Below are 9146 nucleotides of genomic sequence, written 5' to 3'. Positions count from 1 at the left end.
AAAGTGGCGTATCTCTCTCTCTCTCATCTATTTCTGTCCAGTTTTTTTGGATACCAGGTCATGTTGGTATTCGTGGGAATGAACTAACTGACAGAGTGGCAAAGTCCATCTGCTCTATCACCACTTTACCTGTTCCATACAAAACCCGACTGTATATCAGTTGGAAGTCGACCTGGAGTGAGTAACGAAATAATAAGCTTTCTCAAATCCAGCTTTCTTTAGCTCTTTGTCCACCTTGTTTCTGTAAAGATCAAAGGGAGGAAGTTGTTTTGGCTAGGTTACGCATTGGTCACAGTTTTTAATTAACCACTTCCTTTTATCTGGTACTGATGCACCAATGTGTGGTCTGTGTGGCACTCAGGTCACAATCATACATATTTTATTATCATGCCATTGGTATAACCAAGAACGATGGCGCCTCTTTAAACATATTTTTAAGGTAGGTTTACCCTAGACATTAGCCAATGCCATAGGTGATACAGGCCACCTCACTCATGTTTTTATATTTTTAAGAGCCATTAGTTTTTAACTTAAGGTTTTCATTGGACTCTATATTGTTTTCGCATGATTTCTTTTACACATTTTATTTTTTTATTTTGACCTAAACCCAAGATTGGAAAGGTCAACTTCAGGTGACTGACAGCAAGTTTGAACTTAATGCTTCAGTCTTCATGGCGGGTCTTAATTTTACATATTTTTACCTTGATTTTCACATACCATTATAGTATACTACATTTTGTTTGGCACAGATAGCCTAGATAGTTTGTGCCAATAAACATGAAATATCTACCTGTAACACAGGTACCTCGTTTTCTTATACTACATTCTCTTTCAGACAAACCTTTAGAGCAAATTTCTCCCTTTTTCTTTCAGAAGGTTCTCCAAAGTTAATAAAGAAGGCTCCATCTGGTGACATATTGGTGGAAACATCCACATCTTAACATAATGGATTGCTCTTACATTCAAAGGCGATTGGGGTTATACCTATTTAGGTTACATCTCATGCTACTTTGAATTCATTACGAGGAGTTATTGTTGATAAGGGTTTGAAGAACATCCCCGAGTCAGATTCTCGCTGGTTTCTCCACCCAATGAATTTCTGCAGTGACGCGTATCTCTACTCGCAAAGGTGGAATTATGATGCCGACCAATATTTTCATTTTAACATTTACATCACCACGTCTTCCTGCCACCATCAAGGCAGGTTATCTCAATTGCAGAGTGTGGCCATACATTCCAATCCCTCTCGGATGTTTTCAGTGTCAGCGGTTCGGTCACTCGAAGACGTCACGTCGTGGTTCTTGACCTGTGCTCGTTGCGGTGGCAAGGACCTATGAGTGTGAAATGGACCCTTTTTGCATCAGTTGCAGTGACTCTCACCTGTCCTACTTTCTTTCTTGCCCTAAATGGTTGGAAGAAAAAGAGGTGCAGTGTTTGAAAACGATTCATAACATTACTTATCCTGATGCTCGAAAGTTGCTGTCCCCACTTCATCTCGGACGTATGCTGCTGTACTTTGTTCCACCACTACAGTGGGAGTGCAGTCAGATCTCTTTCTGCCTTCGAAAGAATCGTTCTAAAAACAAATGAAAAGTCTTTTGACCTCCTTGGTTAAAGTTGATGAATATCCATCTCTGTCGTATGCTGCTGTACTTTGTTCCACCACTACAGTGGGAGTGCAGTCAGATCTCTTTCTGCCTCCGAAAGAATCGTTCTAAAACAAATGAAAAGTCTTTTTCAACATCCATCTCTGTCCCTTTCATACATTCCAACAAATCCCAAGATCCACCTCCTTTGGTTCCAGGTGCGGGCATTTCCTCGGATACATCTTCTTCCACCCCAAGATGCAAAACGATCATTCGTTCTCATCCTTAGTCACTGTAATCCTTTTCCAACAGCAAAGACCTGCCCAGTCGGCTCAGGGCAGGATCCATGGAGGTCGATAGACCTCCTTCGAATAAATATAGTAAAGAAAAAAGACGTGGTTATAAATAGAAGGATTCTCCACCTAGTTCGCCTACAAATAAATTAAAATGGCCACCTTGATGCAATGGAACTGTTGAGGTTTATGTTTTAATCTGGATAACATCAAAACACTGATTGCTTCCTACCTTCCTGTATGTCTTTCCTTACAGGAAACATTTCTGAAACATGTCGATACAGTCACCATTCGGCGATTTTCTTTGTACACAAATGACAGGCTGTGTGATGGACGAGTGCATGGAGTGGTGGCATTGTTGCTTGATCAGCATGTGCCCGCCCTGTCTTTGTCACTGGATGCACCCTTGTAGGCTGTAGCTATCCGTGTTTCCTTGGGTCATACCATCACTGTTTGTTCTCTCTGCCTGTCGCCTGGAGAGACTTATGATCAATCAGACCTTGATGCTCTCATTGAACATTTGCCGTCTCCCTTTTTAATCCTGGGGGACTTTAATTGACCTCATCCCCTCTGGGAAAGTGCTGATGTTGATAGGAGGGGTTTCTATGTGAAGCGTATGCTCTCTGATCACAAACTTTCTCTTTTCAGTACTGGTTCTTCTACTTATTTTTATGTACCTTGTCAGTCCTTTACTGCTACTGATCTCTCAATTTGTTCCAGTTCATTATTTTCTCATTTTTCATGCAGGGTTGACAATAATCCACCAAGCCAAAAGGAATCTTGGATTAAGTTCACAAACAACATATCTTCTACACTAGTTTCAAAGTCATATGGGACAAGATTTGAAAGGTCAATGGACAATATAATTCTGTCCCCCTCTCAATCTTGTTCTCTGATGGCCAGAAAGTAGCTGATACCCAGAGCATTGCTGATACTCTAAGTGAAAGCTTTTGCTGGGTATCTAGCCTTTCTGCCTCTTCCTTCACCTTCTTAGCCATCAAGACTCGGGAAAGCGATTTCCTTTTTTCTTTCAAGCTGACTGTCTCTATAGCTATAATCGTCCCTTTTCATTGGTGAAACTCAAACTAGCCCTTCATCGGTATGGCAGTACATCAGTTGGACTTGATGTTGTACACTATGAAATGCTGCACTATTTCCTGCTTCTCTTGCTATTCTTCTGATTGTTTTTAACTGAATCTGGCAGGAGAATGTTTTTCTGATGCCTGGCGCCAGACTATTGTCCTTCCTTTCTCTAAACTTTCATATCTTATGTCAGTCGTTGAACATGAGGTATATTGAGCGGTAGCTATAGACTCAATCGTTTACTGAAGTGAACTACAGCAAACAGCTTTAACTTCTCTCTCTCTAAAACTGTTTGCATGCACTTTTGCTGCCAACATAGTATTCACTCTGATCCTGAACTTTGTATTGGTGAAGTTGTGGTCCCTGAGAAAAAGTTCTTGGGGCTTATCTTTTACTGTAAGCTGACCTTTGTACCACACGTCAAGCAGCCACTGGTCAAATGTACAAGAGCACTCAACATCCTCCGTGTTCTCTCTTCCACCACTTGGGGAGCGGATTGATGTTCTATGCTAAAGATATATCGTGCTCTTATTCGATCAAAACTCGACTATGGATCACTGGTCTATGGCTCTACCAGGCCCTCGGCCTTAAAGATGCTGGACCCCATTCATCATCAAGGACCTCGGTTCTGCACTGGGGCTTTCCGCACTTCCCCAGTTCAGAGCTTATACATAGAGTCTCATGAACCTTCTTTGCACCTCTGCCGTTTGCAAATGTCTTTACAGCATGCTTCGAAACTTCCTTCCTTACCAGAGCATCTCACCTGGGGTCGTCTTTTCCTTCCTCGGTGGACCATACCTTTTCAGGACAGACGATCTGCCATTGCTCCTTTTGGTCTTTGTATCTAGGCACAGTTGGATGAATTGGATCTGTGCTTGGATAAAACTGCTGTATCCACTGCTCAGCCCATCCAACCATGGCTTTTTACAGTCCCCAAATGTGACCTATCTTTAAGTTATCTTAGAAAAGCAGACACTCCTGATTGGAAATACTGTCTGTTATTTGCTGAACATCTTTCGAAAAAAAAAGTGAAAAATTCTGTGGCAGGTATTTAGTTTCAAAGGAAGATGAACTTCCCAACTGGGGTGTTCAGGGATATTTATATTCCCTTCGTCTCACTCACGATAGAATTTTGATATGTGCATTGGAAGTTTGAATTAAATTCTCCTAGTTTTGTGTCCTATCAGATGATTGTGTGAATTGACTTAGTGAAGGTAGTTTCAGAGAAAAGCAACGGAAAAAGTCCAGTCTATTCAAGGCAGCAGAGAGGAGTCAATCCAGACTTGAATGCAGAATAACGAAAAGAAGCGAAGAAGTTAAACAATATATTAAATGTCCCATGTTTAGGGCCACGAGGTGGCTGGGATCTATAAATCCAAATGCCTCAGAATTTGCTGGGGAAATGAAAGTACCCCGAGAAAACGCACTTTCACCAAATATTCTACCTGTCTTTTGCCCAGTGCTAGAATATACAAAAAAAAAAACATCAAATAACAATTAGTCAATCAATCAACATATTGTGTTCAGTGTTACTTTATGAAGTCTTGGAGGCTAGATATGTGTTGTATGGAGATATTATTTTGTGTGGGGAGCTTGTCATGGTATGTAATTTGGTGGTTAAGGAGTTACGTGTCTCTGCATTTCATCTTTCAAACCATCTTTCCATTCCTATTTATACAGGTAGTTCAGAATCAGGTGACTGTGTGGGCTCTGCCATGGTTTGTTGTGGTTTGGTGGTTGCATGCAGAATCCTCTCTACAGTGTCTGTGTTCACTGCTGAACTGTACGTCATTTCTCTTGCCCTGGATCACATATAAGCTGAGCAGTACTCAAACTGCACTGTTTATACTGACTCGCTTAGTTCTCTAATGTCCCTAGAATCGCTTCACGTTAGTTCACACCTTGTTCTCGTCGATATTCAAAACTGACTGGACCATTTATCTTCAACATATACTTTTATCCAGTTTTTTATGGATACCGGGCCACGTTGGTATTTGCGGGAACGAGCTCATTGACACTGCAGCTAAATCTATCTACTGAAACTATCACTGCTATGCCTGTTCCATACATGAATTATGGTCCTGTATTTAAGGCTCGGCTCCATGCCAACTGGCAGTCGACTTGGAGTGAGCAATGTGAAAACAAGATTTTCCAAATAAACCCCTATATTGGACTTTGGCTGTCTTGCTTCCTTAAGGATCGGAAAGAGTAAGTTGTTCTAACTAGACCACGCATTGGTCACAGTTTTTTAACTCATCGTTTTCTTTTATCTGGAACTGATGCATCAGTGTAGAGTCTGTGTAACACTCAGGGCACAATAAGCTACATCTTACTTTCTTTCCGTTGTTAGGACTCTCAACGACGGCACCATTTTAAACATTTTCTGTCCTAAGGTTTGTCCATAACATTAGTGTTATTGGTGATGGTGACAGTGTCCACCTTGGAAATGTTTTAAGCTTTTTAAAGGTCATTAATATTTTTAATGCCATTCAAGTTTTTAAATTTATACATTAGACTTTTTTAATGTGGTTCCCTTTTAAGAATCAAAGTCCATCTAGTTCGATTTGAAATTAGAAAATGACGTAACGTCAGGTAACTCTGAACCTGGACTGGAAAGACCAACTTCAGGTGACTGATGGTGGTTTATGTACTTGCCTGTTAATCTTCCTATCGAGTTATAATAATTAAAATTATGCTACAGAAAGTCCTTTATAACTTGTATTACTGTAGTTTTTCTCTTAACGTTGTAGACTAGATGTAAACATTGGTTTTATGCTATTTATGTTTTTCAACTGTTTTGTTTTATCTTTATTTCCTTTTATGATGTTTACTAAATTTACTTTAATTTTAACTTTTTACCGAATGTTTGGCCATAAAACACCAAATCAACCAACCAATCAACACATCTCTTTGGTCTTGAACTCATGTAGATGGGTGGCTCCTCCAGGGTCAGTCATCTCTTTCTGTTGGGCTACTGTCAATTAAGTATCAGTGTTAGACATTCTGAGCAGTTGTTGTTCATCTGATTTTGATGTTTAAGTATAGTGCCCACGAAACTGTTGTAGTACATCCTCTTGCAGGATCCATACAAAACAGCGAATCTTCAGTTCCCATTGAACCTGACAAATGGAGTCCTGCAAGATAAAACTCATTGATAGGAAATCAACTAAGTTTATAAAACATTGACAGCAGTTACTGTACTACCCAAATCTAAAACAGTACCTCGTTTCTTTCATTTCGCATTCTTTATCTAACAAACCTTTAGAACAAATGCCTCCTTACTGGCTCGCCAAAATCATTTAAGAAGCTATGTTCTGTGGGTATCTTGATGGAAAAATCTACACCAAAACATGGCAAACTCCTCTTCAAATCAAAAGGCCCTTGAGAACATATCTTTTGGGCTTACTTCCCATGCTACGTTGAATTCTTCAGGAGAAGTTATTGTTGAGAGGGATTTACAAACCATCTCCGAGTCGGAGGTACTTGGTAGTTTCTGATGTGCAATATATCTCCACTCAGTGTTCTTGTATTGATGTTTACATCGTCATGTCTACCTGCCACTGTCAAGACAAGTTATCTGTACTGTAAGGTACAACTTTATATTCCTACTGCCTTCAGGTGTTTCCAATGTCAATAGTTCAAGTTTTCTAAAAGCCATTGTAGTTCTTTAGTTTGTGCCAAACTTATGAGGGGCAACCAAATCCTTATTGGTTTCCGCCTTTGTTACTTTTGATCTTGTCCCAAGTGGATGGAGTTTGAACATTTATATACTGCAAACAACATTTCTTATTCAGAAGATGTTGCCTCCCATTCCATCTGGAACATATGCTGCTGCACCCTGATCCACTGCCACAGTTGAGTGGAGTCTTTCTTTCGTCCTGCAAAATAGAATTTAGCTCTCTGTAGATGCAAGAATTGAGAAGTCCACATTCTACTCCTCTCTCTGTTTCCACCATCACTTCTGGTGACTACTCAAGTCCCTCTCTTTCTGCTCGGGGTGCAGGACCATTATTTGGTCACACCCTCAGTCATTGGAGTCTCCTTCTTCCAACAGAGATCTGCCCAATGACCAAAGGCAGGTTCTAAGGAGGTGAACAGAATTCTTGCTTCAAAATAAAAATGTCATGGTTACATGCAGAAAGGTTTCTATTTGAATAAAAACTTTGATACAGTAGATTTGTTGATAAAATGGTCACTTTGATACAGTAGAACTGTTGAGATTTTCGGCCTTGATTGATTCTTCTCATCTCCTGTGGAACAGAAGTTGGAACAGGATTACTGGCTCAGAAGTTAGAACAGGATGACTGGCTCAGAAGTTGGAACAGGATAACTGGCTCAGTAGATGGAACAGGATGACTGGTTTTCTTTCATTGCTCTCTTGGAACTTGAGCCTGCTGTTATCAGTGTCCCACTAGTTAAAGACTGTATGAAGGCAGTAACTGGTTGTATAATTCAAGCAGCTGTTTGTTCTATCCACCAAACCTTGACACGTTTCCAACAGTATTTTCAGCCATGGTGGTCTCCAACCTACCAACCAGCAGAGAAGGCTCATAAACAGGCCTAGGAAAGTATCTCACTCTTTCCAACTGTATTACTTTTCAAAAGGCTGGTGCCCATGCTCCACAACTCAGATGTGAAAGTCAGAATGAATTTGGATTAAAGTTCCTACCACCAGTTCTAAAGTAGTCTGGGACAAGATTCCGAAAGTCAATTAAAAGTAAGTTTCTCATTTTCTTTACATATTGGTCTTGGCAAGGAAGTTGGTAATGTATAAAGCATCCTCAGTACTCTCGATAGAAGCTTTCTTATCTTTCAAGCACTTCAGTTTATTCCCCTCCCCTTCTGGCTATCAAGTCTCAGGCTGAGAGATCACCTCTTTCCTTTCAGGCAGGTTGCATCTTTCTTTATAATTGCTCATTTGCACTAGTGTAACTTGAGCTTGCTTTTCATTGGCCTGGTAGTATATTAGCTGGTTTGTTTGTTTGCTTGTTTTGAATTTCGCTTCAAGCTACTCGAGGGCTATCTGCACTAGCCGTCTCTAACTTAGCAGTGTAAGACTAGAGGGAAGACAGCTAGTCATCACCACCCACCGCCGACTCTTGGACTACTCTTTTACCAACGAATAATGGGACTGACAGTCACGTTATAACGCCCCCACGGCTAAAGGGCAAGCATATTTGGTGCGACCCCAGGATTAAGAGTCGAACGCCTTAACACTCTTGGCCATGCCGAGCCCATATTAGCTGGACCTGAAAATATCCACTTTGAGATGTTGTGCCATCTCTCTCCTTCCTCTGCTGTTCTTCTTTTAACAGTAGTTGGAAGCAGAATATACTTCCTGATGATTGACACAAACCTATTGTTCTCTCTATTTACAAGCCTGGGAAAGATCCCAAGATTACTTCTAACTATTTTCCAATTCCTTTGATTAGCTGTCTCTGTAAGGTGTCAGAGAGGATGGTTAATGCATGTCTTGTTTGGTATCTTGAATCAAACAATCTCCTCTCGCACATCCAGTGTGATTTTATTGACAATGCTCTAATGTCGATCACTTGATTTGACTTAAAAGCAAGATCAGGGAAGCCTTCCTCAAGAGGAAACAGCTTGTTTCTGTCTTTTTTGATCTTGTGAAGGCTTATGAAACTACAATGAGGTTTGGAATTTTGCGGGATCTCCGTCCATATGGGTTATGTGGCCATTTACTCACTTTTATTTGTAACTTATCAGGTGATTCCAAGTCCACGTGGGTTCAATCATTCTCCATTCTTTTACACAGAAACTTGTAGTCCCTCAGGGATGTGTTTTGATTGTTACTTTTTTCGGTATCAAGATATTGGTATCACTAAACATCTTTCACCTACTGTTGCAAACGGCCCATATGTCAACAACTTGGACATTTTTCGTCGTTTGTCAAAATGAGGTTTATTGATTGCCATCTTTGGGCTGTCTGTACTTTCTTGTTGAAGAGGACCACAACAAGCAGTTTTACATTCACCTACTGTAAAACTATTCATATTCATTTTGTACGACCAACAAGGTTTACACCCCATTCCTGAGCTCCATCTTATTGGAGTTGCTCTTCCCGTGATTCTTGGGATAATGTTCTTGGGACTTATCTTTGACCATAAAGCATATTTTCATTTCTCACATTAAACAACTTTGTGTCAAGTATACAGGAACATTG

The sequence above is a fragment of the Tachypleus tridentatus genome, chromosome 7 (assembly GCF_004210375.1).
Source record: "Tachypleus tridentatus isolate NWPU-2018 chromosome 7, ASM421037v1, whole genome shotgun sequence".
Taxonomy (NCBI): Eukaryota; Metazoa; Arthropoda; class Merostomata; order Xiphosura; family Limulidae; genus Tachypleus; species Tachypleus tridentatus.
The sequence above is the reverse complement of the archived record's forward strand: the minus strand, read 5'-3'. Positions refer to the sequence as shown.